This window comes from Bombus huntii, chromosome 8 (genome assembly GCF_024542735.1).
Source record: "Bombus huntii isolate Logan2020A chromosome 8, iyBomHunt1.1, whole genome shotgun sequence".
Classification (NCBI taxonomy): Eukaryota; Metazoa; Arthropoda; class Insecta; order Hymenoptera; family Apidae; genus Bombus; species Bombus huntii.
Window position 1 is genome coordinate 16,016,402 of NC_066245.1, and position 25,550 is coordinate 16,041,951.

The 25,550-nt window shown below is 38.8% G+C and overlaps 1 protein-coding gene across 4 annotated transcripts in view; it reads right to left on the reverse strand.

Annotated features, from left to right (window-relative positions):
• The window catches only part of LOC126868419 (lachesin-like), a 223,513-nt gene that overhangs the window by 193,840 nt on the left and 4,123 nt on the right, over positions 1 to 25,550 (reverse strand). The window lies entirely within an intron of this gene.

A 25,550-nucleotide genomic window follows, 5' to 3' on the forward strand; every position in this document is an offset into this window, starting at 1 on the left:
GGCCAGATTTTGAATAACGCTTCATGACCCACGATAACCGCTGCAATAACTGTTTTAAAAATATTAAAAAGTAAAATAATTGCGCTTGTAGCTTATCGTATTGTACTCTTGTTTGTGATTCTCCAATAAACCCTATTCAGACATCAAATACACCGACAAGGACAGACTACAGCTCCTAACCACTAACTCGAAATATTAAAAAATATCGGAAAAAGGGAGAAAGATTGAATAAAAATGGACAATGCGTTTGAAAAATGACGGAGAATTCCACTGTTGAAACGTTTTTTTCACGCTTCGAATCGCGGAATCGTGTAGAAACTGTCAAGCTCGCGAACCGAGAATCTATAGTTCCGGTTTTGACGAACAACGAGAGAAAAGCAAGGAAGGAAAAAATGGTCAGCGTGCGTCAAAGTGTGGCCTGTATCGGTCAAATAGAAGTCAGACAGCGAGCGTGAGGACGTTTAAAAATGATTTAATGTGACCTGGGTTGGCTTGCACAGGGGCAACGGAAGAGAGGGTAAGGGGGGAAGTTGCCGAGGAAGGCAACTTGTTGCACGTCGGTGACACACGACGCCCTTGTACGAAGCTCAAACCCGGAGCATCACCCTCTCTCGCTTCCTCTTCCTGTGTTTATCCTACCTAATCCGTTTTCGGTGACTTTCCGTGTAACGATTTGTCACGGTATTGCCTCATGCCGCTTTTCTCAATATATGTACACCGTGAAAATGAATACTCGATACCACTGGACCTCTGATAAAATACACGAAGGAGGAAGCGTATCGCGTAAAAACTGACAACGAATGGATTAATTATACGTAAGTGGACTATTTATACCTTGTGGAAAGGTGATTTGAATAATAGAAATCGTTTTATCGCAATAAATCGTGGAATGAAGTTATTCTGGTGAATGTGATTTATCAACAATGAAAATAAATGATAAAATAAAATTCTAGAAGATCAACAATGTGATCATAATAATATAAATATATTAGTTTATATACGTTCACTTTCGTAATATACTACCTTTATAATTGCATCGACCGGCACGTATAATACTTCATAATTAAATTTTCTAAACTTTGAAACATGACGTCATGTTTTACAAGTAATTTTATATTTTAAAGTCTCTTTGAAATCTAAAGATGCACGCGTCAAGCATTTCTAATCATAAGGTGCAAGTAATCACCGCTTCTTGATCGATATTAGCATATTGCATTAAAAACTTCTAATTCTCAAGCGAATTATACGTCGAAAATAATTTCTATCATAAATTGAGAAATAAATAGTTGAAAATCATAATAATAATAACACAAATAAACGGGAGAATCCTAATTTTTATATATACAAAAGTAAAATATGTGTATTTGTATTGTACCAAATTTGGCATAAATATTCTTCGACGCCCTAAAAAAAAAAAAAAAAAAAAAAAATACTGCCGAGGTCTCCTCACCTTTATAATCTCTAACACAATCCATCTCCTCTTAACTTAAGGCCTAGCAATTTTTTATGTAACAGCTTAATAATTTCCAATAGTTTTAAGGGGATATATGTGAAACATCAATTTCTCGCATATGGTGGTGCGGATGTTTCCTGGTTGGTTTTAAGATTTATTGTGAAAGTATTATTTATAAAGCCTACTCTCACAAAAGTCCGAGCAACGGCGAGCATACGCAGCTAGTATCATATATAAAAGTGTTAACTACACCGACTCCTCTTATTTTATGTTTAACAATTTAGGTAGAATAAATGGAGTAGCCGCGCGATTGGACAATCCCGTTATCAGCAGTTCTATGCACGGATTTCTATACCGTCGCTTAATTCCATCCGAGGTACGACTGCCGGATAGAAATTAGGATTAACATCGTCCAGCTATTCCGATCTAACTGCTTCCAGTTGAGACTTCTCCTGACGTATGCAAACAGAGAAGTTGCGCACGGAGAACTCGTCTTCCGTTGATTACGACGCATTCATGTGACTTGCAGTTCGATATCATGTTTCGTGTTTGTCTTGGTCGTGTGCGCGCAGTCAATAAAGTGAAATTGTTTAACACGAGGATTGAGATACTTTCACGGTACAAATGGAAATGAAACGCTGCCCCTAATTAGATTACCGACAGATACATTCGGTCATTTATCTGTGTCATTTTTCATATATACATTCTAAAAAAGATCGGCAATATTTAACAAACAATTGAATTGATTAAATTAAATTACATTTAGTTAAAAGTTTCTGTCTCCAATTTTTGTATTAAATCTTTGAAGTACTAGCAGTCGTATTTATGACTTGGATAAAATATTCTAAAGAATTTACTATTCTCCGTTTCAATATAAATGAAATTTTATTATTAACACGAAAGAAATAATTCAAGATTCTATGAGGGTAGAATATATTCTCAAAAACTTATAAGTTTCGAGAAACTAATAAAGATTTAGGGAGAAATTATTTCAAAATTGTTAAACACTTCATCCTACCAGCTGGAAAATTATCTGCTCTAAAGTTGGATCAATACGAAGCAAAAGGGACTAATGACTTCTGTCTACTCCGCGGTTTCGTTTGTCGGAAAAGAGGTTAACCATTTCAAACAATTCAACTCACCGCAGGTTTGTTTAACCGTTCAGTGGTCCACTTTCAACATTATTAATGACTTCCATATTATTGCACACAACTAAAGAATGCATAGCTGTAGGGAATTAAATTACTTATTACGTAAGCCTAATAAATGACTTGAAACACATTTTGAAGTTACTTTTCTTAAAAATAATTAAACCCCTAAGACTAATTCATCCCGTAACTATTACGAAATTCATCCTGAATTTACTATGCTATAACTGTAATATCCATTCAGTTTTTAATAACGTACACTATATTTATTCATACCTCCGACCATTTTATATATTTTATTTAAGAAGAATTAAAAACGATTCAGACAAAGGTGACACCAAACATGACGGCAACACGAACCAATCGAAAGCTCATAGTGCGAGAATTTTCCAGATAATGGCTTGCACCATCCTTTTAGCTCTGACTTTTCAGCAGCTCTAACAAAAGTGCGAGAGATTGGCGTCACAGGAAAAGGAGAAACGACTCGTTTACGTCTAACTAACGTGAAATTTCCACAGCAATGCCGGCTCTTTTCGCCAGGGTGGAATCGATGTTCGATGTTCTTTGATCGTGCACCAACCGTGCCATTACCGCTGCCGGTCGTTCAATACTTCATGAGCGGAATTGCGGTGGTAACTAATTCGCCGCACAAAGGTCGCGAATATTTTACAGCACGCCAAGTGTAAATGAATGCACTACCGAACCGCGAAAAAGTGCAATCGATATTTGGATCACCGTGTTACCATTCTTCCATTCTTAACCGGCTAAGCGCCATTTTATGGAATAGATCGTTACGACTCCTTTTTCCCACGACGTCGGATGAAACACGTTCACAGTCATTTTTACAGAGACGCGTAAGTTTGCGCGATGTTTTGTCGAGGACCATTAGAAGTAACCGAGCAGTTCTTGCTCATTGTTTTGGAACTCCTTGCAACTTCTTATGGCATTGTTGCTGTCCGTTTCTTTTGAGAAATGGACGCGACATTTTAGAATATGCTACCAGGAAAGTAATAGAAAATCCTCTTGGAAAAATGATGTGCTTCCTTAATATCTTTTTTAGTTACTTTCGATGCTAAATGATTATTATCATTTCGTCTTTAAGAAATAGTTTTATTGGATGTTTAATTAATGACAAGCACTGAAGAATATCAGATATTAAAGTATTAAGTGTTCCAGGTGCTTTTATTTCAAATGTTCGTTCGTATTCAATACATTCACACGTATTAAAATAAATGTATAACTTTTCCCTATAAGTATTTCACAATTGATATGTATATACAGGTAGCAATCGATACAAAGCGTGAAATACCAAAAGTGCCTGACAGGATTCTAAAACAAGGTAGACGAAAGCAATCCACCAAAGTTATTTATATTTCATCCTAATTTTACTGTAATAAATCAATTCAGAAAATTGACCACATTTTCCTAACTTAAACCTGACAAGCTGGTTCAAACATTTCCTTTAATATCAGCAGTCAGACGTAAATCTATATTCGTTTCGACATTAATATTTGTCTAAATGTAATATTTGCTGCAACATTCTTAATTATATATCATCATCCGTTTTTCTAATTAATCACAAGAGGATATAGCATAGGCTTGAATAAGCGATAAATAAGAGATAAGCGAGTAAGAAGTAATTTATTTACGCCCCAATTACTCGAAACTGTAAAATTTAGTTTTTTACTTGAAATGATCGATCCGATTATGATTATGATTCCTGTATCTCATATGCATTTTCAATGTGTATAAAAACTGTAAAGCAAATACAAAAGAAATTATGGCATAAACTTTGTTTTATATTTCGTTGTTTGTGAGTGACCTACTTACTGCAACTGCAATAAACGAAGTTTAGCTTCCCGTCGTATCAACGAAAAGATGATGTCGTAAAATGTCATAAACGACAACCAATTTTGGCTGAATGAGAAAGAGAGCGCGTACCAAAATACTGTCCACGATATATATACAGAATAAAGCAATTTCCCTTTGACGTACCTTTGAACACAGAAGATATATTTTTGAAACAATTTTATATTTCGAAACTCTAATAGTTTGTATTATAGAAATTTTACACATGCCACAGACGTTCCATCCACATTGTCTACCAAGAAACATTGAATTGTAAAATCGCTTGACTCATCTCAAATAATTCATGCAACGACGTCTCAAAGATAATGCGTGTATACCGCAAGATCTTAAATAATTCATAAAATTCCGCTACGAAGATTAAGCGCGACTACGCCTCCCAACTCTCAGCAAACAAAAATGTAATAACAAGAAGCAGAGACGGTCAAAGAGAGTTACAGAGTCCGCATATACATCTCAATTCTGTTAATAGTTTGTAATAGTCTCGGATCCGCTTGGGTTCAGTATTTTAACTTCATACTCAGCGTCTAGGATCGTTGCTCGTCTCGTCTTTCCATGGTTGAACCGTGGTCCTTTCCTGATCTTCGTTTCTCGTATCCCCTTTCCACCCCAGCCACCCTCGACTCGCGATCTTCCCTCTTCCGCGTGGCTCTCAAGCTTGGCTTGTCGTATCTCGAACCTCGTATCTCTGCCTTAGGTGGAGCAAAGTGGTACATGCCAGTCCCGCCAGCAATGTTCACTATATTAACACCTCCATCCTACCTTAATGAATCCCTCACAGTGTCGAGACAGTCTCGAGGGTGGAAAGATCGGGCACTAGTCTTCAACCTCCCTCCCTTGACTACCATATTCCCGTGCCTTTCCTGACACGTCTTCTTTCCTCTTTCGAAGTCGTAAATATCTTTGCTCTCCACCTCGGCATCCGTTTATTTCACGCTGAGTCTCCCGCGCTTACTCCCTTCTTCCTCCTTCTTCGAAAGTTCTCTTTATCTCTTTATAGCTGCACAGTGCACATCCTTCCGTACCTCTTTCTATATCTCTATCCTCGTCCGACGAGAGCCAAGAATCGCATGCTGTTTAATTACGACGTTGGAGTAACGTAGCCAGTGATTCAACTATTTCTGAGGCGGACGAACAAGTTTCCAGTTTTAAGAATTCCGAGTTTCTCCAAGCTAGAGATGATTCAGGCTTGATATTCACGAGAGACGAAAGAACACAGTGCTTTGAGGAAGATCGCGTTCACAAGAGGAATCATCGCATTGGGCTATCGATAAGTTTAAGTATATATCGCCGATTGAAGAGAAACTTTCTCAGGAGGAACAATGATATTCTTTGCTATACTCTATTAGAATATCAGAGTATAGCAAATATTTCAAATAGTCTGTACAAATTTTCTCAGATTAACAGAGTTAATAAAAAATTGGTGAAAATTTCCACGACACGAAGGTACAAAGCATCGATTCTTCAAAGGAACCTTCACCTATCACTTTCATACAGAGGCAAATTCAGCAACCTCTGGCGATAGCGAACGACACGCGAGAACAATAACGCTGGTAACCTTGATACATACATTAACAGAATCGATTTTCCCCAACAAGATTATGATATCTTCAAAGACACGATAATGCCGCAAAACAGCCGGTATCGCTCCGAAACGTTTAACAACCGTGAAAGCGGTCTTGAATGTCTCTAATCTGCTTGTTGCGAAATTCGATGCGGAAACAGAAAAGTTTCTCGTGTGCGGTACCAGGAAGGTTTGCCACCTTCGCGTAATATATGTGCATGTCGAGTCGCAACCTTTCGCTGTTACACGAAGAGAGCAAGAGATAAAAAGGAGGGAATAGAATACGAACAGAAAGAGATAGAGAGGACTGAACAGGAAGGGGTTGGAGCATGGGATATGCTAGGGTATGAGAGGGTGAGGCCCAGCATAGCATAGCACAGAGAGGAGGAAGCCCATCTCATACGCGTGCAGGGGACAAATTATTTCCCCATTTTATGGCCCGCTAAAATATAAATCAAGTTCTAAATTAAATTCCTCACCCCGTGCGCCGCGAGCACCGTGGCGAACTATAACGAGCATTTTATAACGTGCGCGTGTGTACGTGCGTCAGACGGAAACCGAGTGAGAGAATGAGAATGAGAGCTGTGGACCTGTGCATACGTGTTAGGACGCAAGTGTGAGAGGAACAGACAAAGAATGACGGGACGAGGATAGAGACACGATATCGAGCTGATTGCAAGGGAGAGAGAACGTACAGCCAAATCGAAAGTATTTACGTATGGAAAATCGTTGTTCCCGTGTATGTGGGAGTATGTTTCTTTTCAGATATGTATGAATGTAGAAATGTTTTTATTTAAAATTAAGCAACGTAGCATCCATACGAATCTTTTTAATCCATTGAAACTGATGACTAGCATCCATTTTCTAACTTCATTGAACGCGGCGTACGTGAAGGTAGATTGCGGAACGCGGTCAATGGAAATTCGATACGTGTGTTTATGTAATAAACGTAATAAAGTGATCGTCCGCGTGAGATTGTATTACAAGTGAATTAGCGCCGCTTGAACTCTGTTAGACCGAACGACGAATAAGATTAGCAGAGAGAATAAATTTTGACATGGTTGGAATTGTTGGAAGCCAGCTATCTGCAAAAATGTATTTTGAGGGAATTTGAAAATACGCGGTGAGATACGTGCGTGAAAAACGTGTAAGCTATGTGGGTTCTTAAGTCGATGGATCTGTAAAACGATGATTGCGAACCGTGTCAGAAATTCACCTACGAAGCGTTCCTCTCGTTGCGTCTCTAAATTCTGCGTTACCATGGATATGTATCTCCCCAAAGCCAAATATGCTGAGTCTTGGGTACGAGAAAAAAATTGAACTTGCTTCAGAAAATTACATCGGATGAAAATGTTCGAGCTGCGCAAATTAAACTTTTCAACAGAGGATAAGTGAGATTCTACGAGTAAAATCGCATTTCGAGTAACAATCGGCATAAAATATAATAAAATATTGCAGTTATAAATAGTTATAGAATAATTTATGAAGAACTTTAACTTACTTCGAATTCGTAGAACTTAATCTTTTTTCAATTCTAGTTAAACTTATTCCACTGCACTAGCTTTAATTCTTCTACCAGTGTAATGCCAAATAAGGGTTTAACCGTGTACAGGTACTATTGAAATATGTGTAATTTTGTGTGCTACGCTAGATTAGCCGCGTAGTGGTGACACACATATATGAGTATGAGTGTGTGGTAATATGTGCGTGCACAGTTGCTAGTTAGTTCCGTTGCTATATCGACGAATATCTTGTAAATCACATATTAAATACATCAGAGACTATTTTGATATCAATTCTAGGTGTAATCTAAGTGTTCCTATACATTTATTTCGGCGATTAAGATCCACAATTCTCAACAAGTACAAATTTGCCCACGATCAATTACCTCTATTGTATAATACTAAACAATACAGCTAGAATTGCAGTCGATTAATCAGGAGGGAGGAAGAAAGATGATAACACAATGTAAGTTCTTTACTTAAACAATACCTTTGTACAGCTGCTATCAACTGAACAAGTTTACACTCTAATACCTTCGCCTCCGTAGTATACTCATACTTCAAGTTTGTATGCTATGCCTGAGATAATACCTCGTACGATGTACATTTCCCACTTACAAAAGACTATAACATACATGAAATACATCTTAAAACAATTGGTGTCCAATTCTAAAAACAGATTATAGTGCGATATACATTTTGAACGTAAAAATGATTAGACAGATAATCATTTAAAATAGATAATCGTAGTACATATTATGACAGAAATTCGTTCTGTTTTTATACGTATTACACATATATTGTAATAGATACAAAAATAGGACGAATTTACGTAACAATCCAATAATTACCGATCGTATTATCCTTCCCTAAAAATCTTGAACGATAACGAAATCTGCAAAAAACTGCAAAGCTCGTTAATTTGTAGGATAGAGAGGGTTGAAATAAACCAAAAATAACAGCACGGCGGGGAAAGATTTCTTGACATTTCTGGAGGGATGCACGCGAATCTATAGAAGGAAGACGTTAGAGAACGGTGCACGACAGACACGCTAACTACCATTGAAAAGTGTTCCGAGACGAGAGGAAAAATCCCGAGGTATTTCACGTATGTTGTATTGCCGGGGCTAGATGGAGAAGACTGGTATGAAAAACCGACGTAGACCACTAACGATGGACATAGTCGCGCTTAAATACGTGAACGCGTGCATCCCTCTGATCCGCGCCCCGCTATGAATTCTCGCTTTTCGAGCGTTTCCCTTTGACTCTTTCTGCCGGCCACAAGTAATGAAAACGCGGCCACTGCTAATCCTCGCAAATATTTTTTAATAAAAATACGTGGAGCGTGCAGTTGCACGCGCTACTTACTGCGCCGTGCCGCGTGGTCCGCTCGCTGGACGACGGTTCTTGCAACCAGGATTAGAAGTGATATACTTGGTCGTTTAATTAATGCATGCGTAATATCGCGAAACTTTGTCGCAGCTCCAAACCATAGATCAGAGGAAAAACTGCATACAAGCATGCTGTTATTAAGGGAAGAACAAACGAGTCTCTCTCTAGTTAGCTTGCGGAGATTTCGTCAGTTATAGAGAGATATACATAGACTGTTAAAAGGATGTCTGAGAATTTAAGAGCACCAAGGGAAGGAAAAAGTAGGTGTTCAAATATTTTCGTCAGCTACCAGATGTCGGGTAACATTAAATAAAGAAGTATTTAAAGATGTACGAATAATTCAGAAAAAAATTTACTTCAAGAGGATTCATTAAAAGGGGAATTGGAATAATGCTTGGAATTTAAGGTTTGCATTATATATCGTAGAACGTGCAAGATCTGGCGCTGGTATAACCGCTTATGCATAGTTTTGAACCCGGCGGAAGTTCATCCAACTTCAACTAATCTTAACCAACATCGGTAGTACAGCAGCAACCGGTACGAGGTCGATTAGATGAGGGACCTGGAATGTGCGGAGAGAAACGAAGAAGAGAGAAACGAAAAAGTAAAGATCGTTCGTTGCCGGTCGAGATTTAATATCCACATAGTTCTAAACTAACTTCCACCCGGCGAACCTTCTTATTCCGTGTCAATAAATTGAAGGTTGTTCGATTTCCACAATACTCCAATGGTTCTCTTCTCTCTCTCTCTCTCTCTCTCTCTTGCGCGCGCCATCTCTTTCTCTCTCTCTTATCCCATTTAAAGATATTAAAACTTTAGGAATTTTTCAACCGTAATGAGATCGAGCCGCGTTGAATCTAGTAGAATTTGTCATGATACGAATCAATCACAATCATTCGTAATATCGACAGTGTTCAATGTAGAATCTATACTACCGTCTAAAACAATTGTAATTCCTTACTCGTGTCACTGATAAGAAATTCTAAAACACCAATGTTACAACGAAATATCCTATAAATATCGTGTAAGAAATAACAAGCTTCATAGACACGCGATATGTCTTCAAAGAATATCCATTCGTTAAACTTAATTTCAACGGATTAAAATTAAACGATTAACGTTAATTAAACCCAGTGTCAGCTGTGACAAGCAAACAACATTTTATTTCTATCCAATGCACCTAATGCCTAACGGCCAATGCTTCAGAAAATGAAATTGTAACAGGAGATGTCAAAACTCTAATTGAAACAAATTTTCCGGTATTTTCGCCGCGCGAATTTAGCTCGCGATTCTGGCTGAATGACGCAATAATAAACGGGAAAATTTCCTGGCAGATTACACGACATCAGTAATTGACAGTAATTGAAGGTGAAGTCAGCACGCTGGATTTGCCTCGGTTCCCTTCCTCTTCGTCGCATCGAGGAACGTAAGCGTAAATGAATCAACGTTGAATCATTTAGAAATCGTTGTTCGACGATTAGAAGTTAAACGTTTACGATCGTCCAACGAAACATAGTACACGTATGTATTCGTATCCAGGTATGAAGGACAGAGGAAACAACGTAGGATGAAACGGGTTGAATAAGCAAAAGGAGGACAAGGCTGGAGAAATTGTAAAGCTGGAAAAGTCATGAGCGAATTCAGGGGAGTCTTTAACTGTAACGGAAGCGATGTCGCGCTCCCTTCCCTCGTCTCTACCGGCCCTGGGGGAACCTCATCCCTCGTTTCTTACCCTTTCTCACGCCACCCTCCCAGATAATTAAACGAAATTCATTTACATAGCTCGAGTAATACGGAGTCGCATGGAGGGCCGAACTGGGAAAGCAGAGAAGACGTTTGGAAAGCAGAAACACAGAGAGAGAAACCGTGTTGTCGAGCAAAAGGAGACAAGGAATAGAAGGCGAAGGATTTAAAGGACGTAAAGTGGTGAAGGAGAACGAGGAAAAATGAAGTGTTAGGTTTATGGCATGGAATATCCTCTTTCTTTTGCTTTGCTGGGGGATTTGTCGCGCCGTTTTGATTTTCCCTGGAACGGTATACGGAATTCTGCCGATATATCAAATCTTTCCATCGTTCCAGCCAGTCGCTATCCGTTGCTACGTGCTTGTTCAAGGTGAGCTCCCGACGGAAAGTAGTTCGAAGGTCTCGTATCCGAGCTTTACCACGGGACACCAATCTTCGCTATGTTTCCACCGTGAAAATTAAGGTTGATTAAGCCCCTAGCTCTATCTCTAACGGATGATTCATGAAAATGAAATCGTGGTGTATCCAGTGGAACATCGGGAATGGTTTGGTCTATGCAGAAACAGTTTCTCTATTTTCTTGTGTGAAATTTGGATGATAATTCGTTCGATATTAAGAAATACTATAGAGAAAAACGAAAATAGTTTGAGTAGACTTAACACTGAGATAATGTGTCTTTATTTCTGATAATGTTTAAAAATATGTCGGATTTGTCGGGTTGGCGTTGGTTTTAGGGGCGCGTTGGGTTTCTTCGTTAGGACTAGCCATTGTAGTTGTTCAAAGAGGTTTATATTTACAGTGATATGTACAAGTGTTATTTAAACAGGGTTTAACAATTAAACGTGATTATTAGATACTCTTAAAGTAAAGACAATGTTCTTTGGTTCAAACGAATCCACGGTCAACGGGATAACTCTTTGTACAATTGGATGTTTTGAAACTCAAAGTGACGTTAGCTGTGTCGTACGGTATCTTTCAGACTGACAGACTGACGCTGTGTGTAAACTCTCCAAGATGATCGTAAGAATAAAAGACTGACACGATCACACTTGTCAATTGCGTATTGATCGAGGTTATCAACAAAATTCCAGGCGCCGTTACTAGGCAGACTCGCGTAGAGCCGTCATTGCTCCTACCCCGCGGCTTGTTTGTTACTACAGCGTGTGTCCCTCAATATTGGTACTTCTACTGTTAAGTAAAACGTTCATCCCGTGACCGTGGCTACGTTCGGTGACCACTTGTGTTACCTTGACCCCAAGCCCACTGTTATAATACTATAATGAACAGCTATATTCCCAAAATTCCAAACGAAAGGCCCGTTATCCCTACATCTCCGACAAATATTTTATTTATACGTGATATTTTATTAATTATTTTACTCTACAGATAAATAAAAGCACACCAAAGTTCTATTGTATATATTGGTCGAGCACCTTTGCATTACTTGCTTTCTATTTCCATTGAATATTACGTATCTATCTAACCACGCGACGCTTACGTTACTTACAGAGTCTAGAGCGCTATATAAGTTTACTTCTAATCTTATATAAGCCGGAGTACGACTTATATATCCGTATTCTATTCTCGAACGAAGAAAGAATCGCATACAATTGTTTCTACAAACTCATACCTCGTCGGTCTCTAAATTAAATTCAAAAGAACAGATTATCGTACCAGTAATAGCAATTTTGCAACTAAATGTTTACAGAAAAAAAATGATGTTATTTAAAATTATGCACGTAGTAGCCAGTAATATACGATCCAAAGATAGCTTTAATTCCGTTTCAAAGAGCGGCACGTAAAGAATTCTACGCATTGTATTTTACATTTACACATGGGTATTCACAGCAATTTAATTTTTCGGTTCATCTCAAATATTTACATTTCCTAAATAGTGATGATTAAACACATTCCTACGATTCCCGTATAAACATTTGCCTTACGAATCCGATGAAAATGCATAACCGAAACGTGTAGATCCGTTGTCGACGAAGGTCGCACGAAACATGAAAATTTCATAAGGTAACGCGTCGACTTGCCAAGAATGAGGTAGTTATCCCTTGATCCTGGACAAATAAAGAGGATTCCGTAAACTCTCTGATAAAACATACAACGGTATATACGTCCATATAAATCAGAAACATGTATATTGATAAATATCTATATTCAAAGATCGTTACAATAATCTCGATAGTAACTTCATAATGAAAAATTTATCACGATAGGAAATACTGCTACGTAACGATTAACGCGCAATGATAAATCAGTAAAGGATGACAATATCCTTTTGTTATAAAATGCTCCAACTTGTTCTAAACTATTCTAGATAAAATATCTTATCAATATTCTTATGGTGCTATTAGCAGATCTGAAGAAGCTCATGGAAGTAAGGAAGCTAACAGAAAACCGTCTCCTCCTAATGGCAATCATTGACGTGGAAAGCGCGAGATAAGTGTTTTTCCGAATACCAAAGAAATTACCAGCGCGAGAAATAATCGATCAATTCTTTGCTCTATTCTTTTAACGTGGACACGAACCCGTCAAGTTGTTGCAAGTCACCAGACTATAACGATGAATCTCTGTATTTTTCTACTTTCCACCTTCTAACAGGAACAAAGGACCCGCACCACCGATTCCCAACGTTAAAGGTATGAAAAACAGAGGAAATTTCATTGGAAAGAACTCTAAAGAGATACAGAATCCTATATCGATCCCCCGTACTGTTTCAGAAACTGTCCTTCCGGTTTCACGAGCGAAATTCATGAAAGTTACAAGCGAGGCGATGCACAACGCAAACAATCCGAACTGCCAATAAAGGGGATAGAAGAGTAGGACGTATGGCATGACGAGCGTGAAAGGAAAAAAATTCGAACACTTCGGTAGATTTGAGGCATGGTTTGAACGCAAGGCTTTACGAGCGGCAGGGCATCTGCATAGCTCCATTGTTGTCTCGAACAATAAATGCCAACCTGATCCTGGATGTTACTGGACTCCGTACCCATGTTGTTACTGTGCGTTTAATCTTTATACTTCGGGTGTGTTCGAGTGACCCGGCCTGGAATAATTGAGCACTCTCGTTTCTGTCATCGCAGAATTCAAAAAAAGGTTGGCGCGGCGTGCTTCAACGTCACGATGCATCCTGATTTTTCCATTTCGAATCGGAAATACGGGCTACTCGACCCGTTGCCCTTCCTACTTATTCGACTGCTACCAGAGTTCACCCTGGTAGAGTTCGGCAATAACCAGATCTGGGAGAAACTAGAGAACGTATCCTCGAGTACTTTCTCTACGATTCGACTCTCTCTCTTTCTCTCTCTCTCCCTCTCTCTCTCTCTCTCTCTCTCTCTCTCTCTCTCCCGACCATGTTGGGTCCGAGAGAGGCCACTGACGAGGAAGTTGAAGGTAACCGAAGGCACTGGTAACCGAAACTGTTCCACCGACCAGTTCGTTTTATGTTGACACGGGCAAATGCTGACCGTTCATCTTGATCATGGTTTCGATAAGGATGGTGGATCCGGTAACTCGTCCGACGTTCCCTTTTCTGCTTTCATCTTCGCTCGTGCGTATGCTACTAATTTTGATACCTTGTACCCTCGAGCCAATTGTTTCTGGAACACGTTCGTGTTTTAGGAACGGGCATGATCCTAATTGTTAACTACTTCCCGTAGCAATTAAGCGACAGAACCATTGCTAGGTTACTAAAATGATACAGTTACCTTGTCGATCGTGTCTGACATTAGTCTATCTTATACTACTGAAATGTATATCTCGACATAACGCAATAACGATAAATTAATTTCATATAGCTGCTAACTCTCCTGACTATTTTCATCAATTCTTTTTATCATTTGATTTTGATAAAAATATGAAATCCCTATATCAAATATCGATATCAGAGAATCAATCATTCGAACTATTTTCGCTACGTTCCAAAATACACCGACTGGAAAAAAGTATGGTTTCAACTCTGTGACAGATATGGTGCAATCCTGATCGATCAGGTTTTCGAAAAAGGAAACACGGTTGAAAGAAAAATGGGCAAGAATCGAGCTTGTTTTAGCGGCAAGTCAAAAACGTCCGAGCATACAAATTGAAATTGAATCGCTTTATATGGCAAAGTGCGTGGCGCGAGGGTAGATTTGTAGCAACGTCCAAGGGAAGACCGAAAGGTATTCGAGAACTGATATGCGGTATGCTTGACTCGTAGCAGACAGTGAATGATGAGTGCCGACCGATCCACTCTTCGTTCGCTGTCCGCTGTACAGAGAGAACAGCAACGGCTCGAATGAAACTCTTGTCCATTCATTACGGCTGCCTATATTGTGACATTTCATGGTGACGTACGTTATTAAGCGTTCCAACGAAATGGATTCTCTCTCATTTTTTAAAGCTCCTTGAAAATCGATTTCAGTGTAAATATCAGAGATTCAATTTCGCTCGATACTCACTCGCTACAATACACAGACCGCATTGATCTCCATACCATCGAATATATTCGGGATATTATAAATGAAATATTATTTCGTTTCGTCAAACTGCATTTTTGCGCCCATCTAATATTTTATCTCTCTTTATAACGAAACCCGGTTATTCCTATTGAATAAGTACTCTGGTATCATTTATAACGAGCGCATCGAATGTTCAAAAAAGTAATAAATTATGCGATAATAATAATATAAGAATAGAAAAATTACACATTTGCGTCCTATTCCTATTAATGAATTCTTGAAGAAAGGAAAATTTCTCCTAAATAATTGAATATATAATACATCGTGAATCTTATTCTTGTTACTATATCAGAGAAACGTTTAAAAAGGAAGAAAACGAGAAATCGCTTGAAACGCAATCTAACGACTGAAGAAACGTAAATAACTACTATCAAAGACACCTACGTAAAACAAACGAATGACTGATACATCGGAAACGAATGGCAAAGAGGTATCGAATCAATTGTAGATAACTGATAGAAATACGCGATGCGGCTGGTTGAGTTGTAGCGGACAGTGAGTGATTGGTAGCGGACGATCCTGAAAGTTCGTTTGGCAAACGGGCCACAAGGTAACCAACTGGTGAAATTTCGTTTATTCATTGGACACATTTCTGTAACGGTATCTGTATACCAAGCAATTTTACAATTTGCCATATTATAGCATCGTGCTCTCTTTTTTCTCTCATTCTTGCTCGCTATTTTATTCGGTATTTTTTCATCGAATCGAACTGCTTTTCGACAGATTCGCCCAAGAGACGCTTTTATCATAAAATAAAAATCTCGCCGTTAATGATCCCTGCGTAGTCTCACCGACCATTAAAATTGTATTATCAGTCCCTCGCTATTCCCCATCCTTCCAATTATCGAAGTAACGTTATTTCCATAACTCGACCAAACTGGAGATCGCGAGCGTTAGAGTATTACACGGAAATATGTAGGACAGCACAGTCGATGACGCAACAAGATTTAAGGACACCTTGGGACCGGCCGTGTAAGCATCAAATTTTCATTGGAAGAAAATTCTACAGAAATTTAGGAAGAGATTCCGAAGGAATTCAGACTATTATTACGGTGAAGGAGAAAATGGTTCGTCGTTTCCGAGCGTACCGTTCGAGTGTGAACTACAAGAGGAGTATTAGGCGATGGTTACTAGTAGAACGGACGATAAAAGTCGTACGAGCGAATCTAATTTGGCGGGGGAGAACGAGTGCGCGAAAATTGAGAGTTCCTTTTACTATATGTACGCGCGTACCGTCAACGGGGAAGCTCCGTTTCCTCTATCCTTCTCTCTTTCATTCCTTTCTTCGTTCTTTCCAGCTCGAATTATATATGCCTCAATTTCGAATCTGCGCGAAACAGTGCGTAAAATTACCGGCACATACAGCAAGGCGAATCGTATCGAAAAACAATAAACCAAATAAAATTCAAGCGCACGCCTCTGTGAATTTTCAAACGGCGATCCAAGTTTGCCGCAACCACGTGAATTTTTCTAGAAATATGCGGGCTAATTTACCGGTCTTCCCTTATATTTAATATCGACCGCTAGATAGTTACGGTCACGACGAACATTTGATTCAATTCCGAGATCTAATCCAATTGGTTTGTTGAAATCTTCGATAAATGTAACTTCTTCGGTACTGTTCATTCCTATTAATGTAGTATGGTATTGATTTATGTCACTCGTCACTGTTTGACGCGTAATCGAAGGTACACAAACAAAAAAAAAAAAAAAGCAAAAAAAAGCTTTACTACGATAGTAAAGCGTAACGATAGTAACGATAGTAGTCTTTTGAATGCATATTCAATTATACGAATGATTTATTCTGTTGCACGAGCGCGAGAGGTGTAAACGAAGAAGGACACCCGATGATCGTTACCGATACGTGCAACTAGAAACCGAACTTTATCGTTCGTAATTGATTTATTGGATCAAATAATGCACCATAAGCTACGCTACAGGCTAGAATATATTAGAATATATTTAACCAGTTAGCTGTTTCGACGACTATACTCGTCATAAAGAAATAGCTATATTTTATGATATGACGAACTCTGTTAGTAATAAAATTAAAAAATAAAACAGGTATTTCATTACAACTTAATTCTATATTATAACAGCCACGCATACTATGTGTTTGACGAGTATACTCATAGTCGCTTACTTTTGACGATACATTCTAGATACACATTTTTCAAAGTTTTCAAAGAGGTCACAACAGTTAACTGGTTAATTGGTCCAGATGATAGGAAATATCTCTGTTAAAATCAGAAAATAGAAAATTACCGAAAATGAACGAAACCATCGATTCCTGCTTTTTGGAAATACAGTTGAAGTATTCGAAAAAATTATGTACATCACGAAACGATTATGACGAATGAATGTTAAATATACATTTCGTGTTAAAAGTACATTCGCATAAGTTTATCGCGTTATAATTAAATATTGCAAATCGTACGTTCACACAAGGAAGAACCGAGAGAACAACGTTTTCTGAAAAGCGTCAAAGTATGCAAATCTTATTATATGTATACATACACAATTTTCCACTCATACGCGACATAGTGTATAATTCCTGACACGGAGGAACACTACCGTTTGAAATGTTACTTTACAATTAAGTGATACTCCGTTTGAATTGGCGTTGCAACAAGGCGAGTAAGATTGAAGCTGGGCAATAAAATGCACCTTATGGCGTCCTGAGTAAACTCGTCTCGATGAATGGTATGAAAACTTCACGAAACTTGAAGACAACAAAGATGTCACGAGGAAGTAGGTCCAAACTAAATATATACAGTGATAGAGTTTTATGTGTAATTGCTCGGTAACCATTTTGATTTCTATAATAATTAAAACGATATATTTATCTTTAAAACCTGTCTATATAACGTATAAGCTGACAAATACAATTTTATTGTACAATTTGAATAATTCAAATATTTCGTATCTACTAAGACATTGAAGAATTTAAACGTTGATTTCGCGAGTTTATCAATACGATTAAAATAGGTACAAATTTGTAGAATGACAAGTTAATTAGTGAACTACAGAGATCTTTGCAAAGAGCTGTCGCAGTCTCCGAAAGCGTAAAAATTCCAGCAAAGGTGACAAGTCTTAAGGCTATTTCAAGAACCCGGCAATATTTCGCCGTAACAACGGCACGATATTTATACAGCGAAAACAGAAATGCATGTTATAAACTTCTGCTTATCCGAACAGAGTCTACTGTAAAGGTTCGTGATAATTAAATTTCGATTGATATTTACTTCCTTTCTTATACGTTTTCTCGTGCCGTTGAATACAACAAAGATATCATGAAATCTAGTTTCAGTATAAAAGGTTACATCAAATTCCTAAACACTTTAAGCGAAAACGATTAAAAACGGAAATTTTTCGATCCTAGCACATACGAATCCGAAAATTGAACGCTACCGGTGCGCCGTACCGTTCAACTTCGCCATCGCCCGCGAACTCTTGTTAATCTATCTGCGCAGCAATTCCAACACACGACCGATGCATCTGGTCGCGGCTAATAGCAGCGACAATTATACGACGATCCATATTTAACAGGATATACCATGCGCGTCCTCTGGCTGGGAGAGGGGGCGAAGAGAGAGGAAGAGCCGGAGGGAAGGGACGGCAATGCTCGTCGCCGAAGCGCAATTCCCTGACCAAAATCCATGGGCAAAACAACATATCAAACGTCCATTCCACGGCTGAAAAATTTCAGCGTAACTGCAGCACACATTCCGCGCGTGCAGTCCTCGAATGTCCGCGGATCAGTTTTGTGGCCGACGAGATCCGATTGATTCGTCCGATTAACGTTCTGAATATCGTCGCCACGGTGGCCACGGATGACCATTTGGCGAAACTTCACGGTGGTTTGATTCCTCCCTCTTTATCTCTCTCTCTATCTATCTATCTATCTATCTATCTATCTATCTATCTATCTATCTATCTGTCTATCTATCTATCTCTCTATCTCTATCTCTCTTGCTATCATATCTCGATACTATATCGACGAGTCACGCATTCGCATAGATGAATTTATGCGACCGTGCATATGTGTGTTCATACGTGTGTAACGCGCAAGCCGCCTCTTTCTGTAAATCGACAACCCATCCGAATTTGCAGATCGAACATAGAACGGGGTGACCAAAGCGAGGCTCGTCGCTCGACCATATAACGAGATGTCACATAGAGGGGAAAAAATTACGTAAATTAGCGCGAATTGGTGTCGAATGGTCGCACATGGCTACCATGAGAGGAGTGACGTTTACCATTCTGAGAGAGGAACGAGACCGTGCCCACGGCAGCACCGAGCTTTGTAGCACGGCTCGCAGAACGCAGGGGCGGGCTACCACCAGAACTGTGTGTGATTGATGAGGCAGTGATAGCGACGGGTCTGCACTCGACACATCGCTACTGCCACCAAACAATGCATATTCATCGGACGTATAAATAATGTCTGTTTAATACATAAATATACATTAACGCGTGCGACCCCTTTATATCATACTTCCGGCTCCAGCCTCGTCTTCTTTCTCGTTCACTCTCGGTGGTGAGATCCACGTGTCCTTCCTCTTTGCAAACTGAATTTGATCGCTTGGGGTGAGTTCTCTGAATCGATTATCATTGTTATTTTACTTTCACGATGTTATAGACAAATTATGATTTAAGAAATCTGCGAGTATCTTTGTGCTCAGGAATAAACTTGAGTCGTAAAAATGTTTTCTTCTTTTACGATATATACAATTTAACTTCTCTATGTTTTCAGAGATGGTATAATGTTTCTTTATGACACAATAATTTTATTTCTGATAATTAATATAGGTCACCGGTGGATTACGTGCAATGAAACAGATGCGTTGGAACATTTTTCTGCGTTTGCAAATTACATAAAATGGACTTTCACGATACCATTGTAGATATCTATCTTTTGAATTTTATTAAAAAAGATCGTGTTTTAATCCGTTGATAGAGGTTCCGGATAGTTTCACCAGCGATGCGTTATCCTGTAACGGACACGCCGTGGAATGAAAATTTGAAAGAATCCGATAGGACACGTTGTCACTGATGATTGATCACCATTTTGACCGAGACGCGTCCTTTTTTTCAAATTGAAAATTAATCCCCGCTTTTAACGTTCAACTTTCAAAACACTACGATACACCGGGTGTATCGATTTTCCATGGAGGAGAGGTTACATGGCCGCCATTACTGACAAAGAAGAAAATTTGTCTCATCGTAAATTTAAATGAGCCATACTGCGTAGTTTAAATTCCGATATGCGATCGAACGCATCCAATTTTTTTTGTCGCCGTTTATCACGGTAGATTAAGTACCCATTTATCACGAGCCCTGATGAATGACTCGCGCACGCGTGTACATAATATGACACGGTATATCATTGACGGGAATATCAATAAGCTTTTTATAAGATACTTCCTCCTATATTTCAAACAATTTAGATGGAAATTTCCATTCTCAAAGGATCACGAAATATTCCTTCAGTCTCCCAAATGTCATCGATATGTTAATACTTGAAAATTCTAAATATTTCAAAAGGAAAGACATTCTTTTCTTTCGTTTTCTTCTTTCTGAATGCATTAAATCATTTTATAAATAATGCGACAGTTTTAGCAGGATAAACTCTACTCTCGTAAAAATTGTATTACGTATAGAACGATCTGATAAGTCCCGTTGAGCATGCTATAAAATTATCTAATCTTCCACAGTAATCTCGCTACACACAGAGATTTAAATTCACGTTATTGTAAAACTGTTATTTATAATATCTCGCGATATTTTCTGAGCGATGTATATTAGAATTTACAACTGGTCTTCATTCTCGTCGTTGATGCGCGGCAGAAATTTCGTGGAGGATAGTCACCCTTAACACACAGGGAATTTTATGACGACCTGTTATAGACACTCTTTGTATGCTCATTGTGGACGGTTTACGAGCATTGCTTATGGTGCCTCTTAGCATACAATGGACGCTTAGTAGCGTGTGATCATGGTCGGCCTTGGTTCGCCGAGGAGTTAAGTAAGCCCGACCCTAGTCCTATATTTGGTGCGCAACATCGAAATTCGATTAGATACCGATATAAGTTGATACTTCTGTAGGAGAAATGTCGGGAGCGCGGCCGTTATGTAACCCAAATGGCGAAGGAAAATAAGCGAAAGGATAACTCTGCCTCTGGTATAATTGAATAAATAGATATAACGCAAACACGGTGAGCTGAAAAGTTTCTCCGCGAAAAGTCATTATTCTAGAAAGGAGGCTGCTCAAACTTCTATGTTTTGATAACCTGCGCGATACATCCAACTATTTCAGATATGCTGAAACAACGTCTTAATAATGAAACTTTCAGAAAGCGTAACATCGTGAAAACACAGCGCGGTTTCGGCTCGATAACCGACCAGACTTGGACCTCGGATCAAAAATTTTCACGGTAAGTGGTGGATCAAGTGAAAATGGAAAAGGATGCGTATACACTCTCCGTTAAAATTAAGAAATCCGACGATGGAAGTATTCGAGACAGATACGGCTCTTGTTGCCGAGTTCATACACCTCGGTTCAATTAAATTCGCGGCCGGAAGAACAATAATTGCTTCGCGTTTCGTTCCTTCCCAACCGAGCACCTTCTAGTCTTCCACTCATCCCCTTATCATCCTATCGTCCCTTCTTCGTTCTCGTGAATTTTCTGTGAAAACTTTCGTGGCACTTCTAATTAGACTTATCCCATTGCTCGCGTTAAGAGACGAAACTTTCTATAGATAGAAAGGAAACCGTGCTAATGGCGCGATAGGTTGTAGCGAACACTTCGGCGATCAAAATTAATGCGGCCAGAAATATCGGACATCTAACTTTTTCTCTCGTACTCGGGGCTGTTCTATTTCGATTCGTGAAATTTTCCGCACGGTAAACGCTCGGCAGCCCTTGAATACGCAACTTTCTGCAATGAAATCCTCTTACGATCCGAATACGAGTAACCGTGTACAAATGTTGCCTATTTTATAATTGACTGTCAGAAATTCTTGCTACGTATTTGTCAATACGGAGCTGCATTGTCCCCCTTCATTCTTAAATCTAGTTCTAAAATAGAAAAAATGCGCTTTGTCTGATCCCCGTATACCTCGTCTTGAGACGTATATCTTTCAACTATACAAAAAAGCATCAAAGTGCGTTTATAGATATTTTTTCAACACGTTGGTGAAATATACACAGATTTAACAGAAGTTGCAAGTCAGTGCAGTTTAACCATGACAAATTTATTTGACGAGACAATCTACGTTATTGCATCTATGAACCGGACATTGAAGTTTGATGGAAGGTCCAATTCTCTGGAAGATCAGTTTCCAAAAACAGAAGTTGTATGCACTTTTTCTCTGATCCCTTTGACAGAATTATGAATTTGGATGCAGAAAACGCGTTGGGCGCTCTGAAAAGTTTCAGCACAGTTTTTCCTCGATGCTAGTCGGCTGTGATCTTTAACATAGATATACAATTTCCATGACGAGTACGAAGTCGGGCAGAAATTCGTAGGCGAATAACGCTACTGAATTTTGATCCTACTCAACTAGGGGAAAACGCTCCTACTCAATCTAGGACCTAGGGATGTTACGAGGGGAAACACTTTCTCCTCGTGTTGGAGGAATGTATCCCGTCATTTATATTCCTACCTGTTTTTCTAAATTTGACAATTTTTGAGACGCGTAATCAAGTTGATTTCTTAATTCCAAATTTAAAGGATTGTGTACATAGAAAGATTTTTTATGTGGAAAAATATTTATCGTAATTATAAACATACCTAAATTTGTTTTTACTTTCTAGCTTTATTAATTTTTGAATAGAATCGTTTTCAAAACCCGATGAGAATGCCAAAGCGAATATTTAATAACTGTTAATCTGTATACATGTATATCAGTATACATAATATAAACTGTTTTCAAATATTAAACCGCTTGTGACGCGCAAACTCAGAGGAATAAATTATTAATTGCATATCTTTTATGTGTATATATGTATGTACAAAAATCACAGAAGAATTTTATTGTATTAATTAGCTGCAACTCGAGTATTAACAATCGCGATGGACAGCTATATATCCACACGTAGGTAATAAATTTAATCGATACCGCTTGCGTTTGTTTCGGGTATTTATTCGCGTTTGGTTTCAAATTGCATTATTGGCTAATTATATTTCGGAGATTAATTTTGTAACGCAATTAAATTCACTAATGTTCCCGATACCTCTGTTACGAATTTCTTATGTACAAACAGTTTTCAGAACTGTTAAACAATTCGGGAAATAGACCGTCAGCGAAACACGAGGAAGGCGACACGAAAGGATTCTATTCTGGAACATGCATATGCATCTGTTCACACATTTGTGCGTGACATCGCGTTCAAAATTGTCCCGTTAGAATAGCATCCGTGTAATTGAGTTTGCAAATATCGCGGTTGATTTCCTAACAAACAGTATAACGATCAATTTCGTACTTTGTTTCGTCGGATCTAGTTATTCGTCGGCTATTTCAAGACGCGATATTTGCAAAAGAATCGTACTCACGACTTCCCAAATACGTTTTAATTTTTGTTATTATATGAACGAGGAAATATCGATACTTCAAATATAGAGAGGAATAAAATAAAATTCAGTGTCCGCTAAATCATCAGTCTTCACAATCTTGTGCAGTTTGCACTGCGCGTTCCATACGAGTTATTTCGACATTGCAAAATTTTCTGGAATAACTATGTATATGATGGGGGAAATTTTAAAACTAAATTTCAAAGATTTTTATACGAAACGAGAGTAGTACGGAAGCTAGTGAAAGAAAATTTATTTTGTTTAACCGGTATATTCCTACTCCTCTCTATAACTCGATTTTCCTTTCGTGCCACAGATATAACTTTAATTTACGTAACAAAGCGCAACGGAGAACTTTGCATGAATAATCCGTGCATTTTATCATAAAATCACCGTTGAATAAAAACCATTCTCGCTCTAGTTTCCTCGAAACACCCGCTATATCTCGAGATACATCCAGCCTCACCGAGATATCTGTCGTTGTTTTCACCTCCATCATGGACTTCTACGTTTTACCAAGTTTTCAGCTTTAAAGTCTGAAAATTCTTTTAACGAGTATCTGCATTGTAAGAAAGGCACGGCTTTTAAGCTTCTCACTCGTTGGAGGTATTTCTTGGAACAGCAAGAAATTGCCTGGTTCTCGCGCTTAAATGCGCTTATTACGCTGTATTCCTCGAGAAAAATTTGAATTGGTCTTAAAAGGGAAAAGCGAAACTTACAGAGAAAGAAACGAACCGATGTCTGATCGGAGTAATTTTACACGAAATTTCATTGACAACTACCTTACGAGATAAAATAAACGAAGAAGAAACTCTAGTAGAATAATAAAGAAGTTTTTTCTTTGAATATTTAATTAATTATACCCGAGAAATATGCCAACGATTTAGAAAGCAGCGAGATATTCTGAAATATTACTCCGTACATTTATCCTACTCTAATGTTTCGAAATATTTTTGGAATTTAGTTGAAATATTCAACAATTTTTCCTCATTGTCGTGAACTAACGATCGGCTGATCAATTAGGTTGCTATGCCGTGGTATGATAATAACGGTAGCGGCCGAAAAGGAGAGTGGAAACAATGTAACACGTGTAACGCGTCAGATGGAGACGAAGACAAAGCGTGGCGCGGAACTAGCGTGCAGAATTACGAGAAGATCGCGTGCTAAACGATTCTCCTCTTTGACTAGCCCCTTCCTTTTCTCTCGTTCTTTCTCAGGCTCGTGGTTCTTCCTTTCGCACGACGGTTGTTACGTCATACCACAAAACGGTGGAAAACGACGCGAGAATGGAGGAACGTAAAGGGTGCAGATCGCGGCGATGCGATTGATAATGAGCATTACATTGCAGGCACGTTGCCAAATATCGCGCGCGTGAACGAAATCGCGATCAGATCGTTGGAAAATTAATTTTCTGGGTCGGAGAATCGCGCCAGGGTCAAAGATTCACGAGGATATTGATAACTCGAAGGAGGAAAGTTAGTCGCAGACCTTCAAAGGTAATTTAATTCCGGCGCGTTTCTATACTTTGAAAGCTGTGGCAAGACGCGGGAAATAGCAGCGAAAAAGTAGTGGACTGAACGAGGCGACAGTGAAATATTTTTGCCTTTCCATCGACGGCGTAAGAATCGCGTGGAATTCACAAGAGAGAGTGCATGCGTTTCATTCATCACAACCTTAATGACCTCTCTGTTAAATTAATGTCCTGGGTTCTATCGAGACGCGCATGGGGCTCGTTTGACTGCCCGGGTTGGGTTATTAACATTAAACTCAACTTAGAAGAGCTGAAACACTTCTGAAT